Source organism: Seriola dumerili, unplaced genomic scaffold (assembly GCF_002260705.1).
Source record: "Seriola dumerili isolate Sdu_G_001 unplaced genomic scaffold, Sdu_1.0 BDQW01000290.1, whole genome shotgun sequence".
Classification (NCBI taxonomy): domain Eukaryota; kingdom Metazoa; phylum Chordata; class Actinopteri; order Carangiformes; family Carangidae; genus Seriola; species Seriola dumerili.
In genome coordinates, this window is record NW_019174545.1 from 4,678,829 (window position 1) to 4,682,372 (window position 3,544).

Genomic DNA, 3,544 nt, shown 5'->3' on the forward strand with positions numbered 1-3,544 from the left:
CCCCCCCGCCACGCTCTCAACAGCCAACTGTTGACTACATCGACAGTTCTTGTCCTCCTCGCTGACTCCTTATAGACTCTCCACATTCTTTGACAACTCCACACAAATGAGCTTTAAACAGAGTGCCTCTTCAGTTCAAATGATTAACCTGAGCGACTGTTTCGTTCTGATGATTTACTGTCGCATTTTTCTGTCACACATGTTCAAACACATCCAGTTTCAAATCCAACTGTTCAAACTATCCTACACACACTGTGCGTCACATGGAGGTGCCAGCTTGAAATATTTGCAGGAGTAGTCTGTAGGAGATGAATGTGAGTTCTTATCATTTCAGAAAATCCTTCCACTTACATTGAACTGTTTAAAATGAAAATCCTGTTTGGTCGGTTGTGGTTTCACATTCTTTTAGTTCCTCAGCTATATGATAAACTGTTTTCTCTTACTGATTATACTGATCGTAGATGGTAAAACAAGAAGACAATAAATTTGCTTTTATTCTATTTAAACAAAAATTGTCCATTCAGTTTATTGCTGTGGTATTGTTTGTTTGTGTTTTTATTTGTATTTGACCCATGTAGCACTCACAAACGTGCCATCAACCAAGAGGAGCATCTTACGCTAATTTTTCTGTGCTACCAGTTACATATGGATGTCAACCTCCAGCACAAAACCTGTGAAATTGTTTTCAAGACTTAAAGTGTAACACCCTCTGCTCAGTGTAATGTATCCGAATTGCCTGTCAAACTGTGTGTCTGAAAAGGTCAACAAGCAACCGGAGGTAATAAATGAGACCGAGGCGAACTGCTTGTGTGGGCGTAATTGGGCTGAAGATCCAATACAGGGGAACAGTGACTTATGGGTAATTACCTGCAATGTCCTGAGACGAAGAGCTGTGAGTGGCTGTCTCTCTGATTCAATCAGCCCCACACAGAGCAGTGCAGTACACAGCCTCTGTCTTAATTGTCCGATATGCTTTCCCCCTGATGCACAACTGTTTCTGCAGCCGTTTCCTCTCCACTTACCCCAGCAAGACAGAGACAGACAGAGAGAGAGAGAGAGAGAGAGAGAGAGAGAGGGAGAGAGAGGGAGAATCTCACACTTGTGAACTCATTCACACACACAAAGTGCCTCTGTGTTGCTCACAAACAAGTATGCATTCTTCACCCTACAACCACCACACATACATGAACACAACTCCTATTTTCCTCTCTCATACACACACACACACACACACACACACACACACACACATAAATCCATTTGCATTTGAACTCTCAGACCACAGTGGGCTGTACATTTTCTCCTTCATTAACATCGTTTTCTGACAAAGTGCTGATCCGAACTGACCTTTCCTGTGCATAGAGTTGGTTGTGTACTTTTAATGACACCGTTGGCAGTGTGTTGAGGTCTTGTGGTCAGAGTTTGGCAAGTCGCATTTTAAATTGAATCCATGACAGAATGCTGTTCTGAATTATAATCAGTAACATGATCTTGATAACCCGGTGGAATCTAATTTAGTTAATTTACTGTTGCATTTCCAACACTAACATTAGATCATTAGTTTAAGTAAATGATGGCTCTAACTTACAGTGGAGGCCACAAACTGGAGGGAGTGGGGGGCTTTGTAGAAAACCATGAAGATGCTTCGGAAACCACCGTTAACAATTAGAAATGTGTTTTATTTTTCGAAGACTTATGACAAAAATAATGTACAATATGATGAAGTTGCAGTATATACATTTATTATGTAACTTGTTGAGAGCTTATCGATCACACATACAACATCAGAAAGGCTCAACTGGTAAGAGAACAATAGCGAACAATACCAAATCATCAAAGATCAACACAGTTCTTGGCCTTGAGTAAAACAGCAGCCAACAGACAAGGACAGTGGCTCCAGTGTTGGGGTGCAGGTGGGGTCTGAAAATATGATTCAGGCATGAAAATATAGAGCAAAGTCACATCAACTTCATCAAGCCAATGCAAACTGATAAATCACGGTGCTGCGGTTTACACTCTTGAGACCGCAATGCAGCTGTTTTCTAATTCTGACATGCAGAATATTTATCAGTTTTATGAGCCTGGATGAAACATGTCAGAGAACACACACATTAGTCATGGTGCCCCATCCACTGCAGTCAGATCAGGAAGTGGAGTTGATGTCAGGGCTCTGAGCAAACAAATAAATAACACATAGACAAAGACTGGAGCCACTGAACTTATATACATATACATGTATATATATATATATATATATATATATATATATATACATACACACATACATGTATATGAGCTATATACTGCAGTACTCAAGTCAAAAATTTAACTATTTCCACCAACAAACTGAAAAATATCTGACAAAATTCTCTTCATTTGATAAAGAATAATAACCAGCACAAATTCCAGCACTCACGATTATTTCCAGGCTTAACAGAGCGACCAAAAGCCACCCTTGAACTTACACAAAACCAAAAAGCTGGAGGCCAAAACTCTATAAAACACTTTGTTTGATAGCCCCATCAAAATGCACCTTAATAATAATGAAATGCTGAAATCACATAGCGGGAGACATGTGAGAGTGTACAGTCACAGTAGAACTATTTCACCCTGCAAATATTTTGATATGACTCCATAAAAGACTGTATCTATCAGCTCTGTCTATCCATAAATCTTTATAGCAAATATTAAATACTCCATTACAGTACATCATTCTATCAATCTGGTAGTGTAAAATATGTCCTATAAACATAGACTCTGTAGAACAAAACTGAAGCTTATTGGTATTGAAAGGTTCCTCATTTGTCTGATTATTGTGCTGAATAAAAAACATAATGCTGTTTTATAATAACATTTAATTCATAGGCTTGATTTATTCTGAGATACAAAATCTGAATACTATTTTAAACACCATATATATCTATATATATATATATATATATATATATGTGTGTGTGTGTGTGTGTGTACAAAGTGCTTGCTCTAAAGTGTCTGTAACATTTATAAGCTTGAAATAACAGTTGCAAACTTTTACACTACATTAAGAATGAGCTCATTGTGACCTGGCAAAAAAAAAAAAAAAAAAAAAAATTGCAGGCACAATGTAGTAAACACCTGTACAAAAAAAGCACCTCCCAATATGTCTTCCCTTTCCTAGCTGTAACCTTTAAAAAGCACTTTCAACAACTTTTAAAGATTTTTTTTTTTTTTTAGAACTTTTCCTCAATATCATAGTTGCATCACATGTTCCAGTTTGCACATATTCACAATTACCATGGTACATCTGAAAAAAACAAAACAAAACTCAACAGTGCTTTTCCCATCATCTGATCTTCCTTCATATTCACATAGAGCCTGCTGGGGATCTTTGGATGGGTGTGAACACTGTGAAAGTTGGATGAGCATCATTAAGTGACTATATAATGTCTTGATTCTGGGAGCACAGCAGAAAAACTGTCCCGTTGTTGCTACTGATCGCTGAACAGATGACTGAACCAAATCAGACCTCCCCATTTCTCCCAGGCCACAGATCATTTTCAGAAAC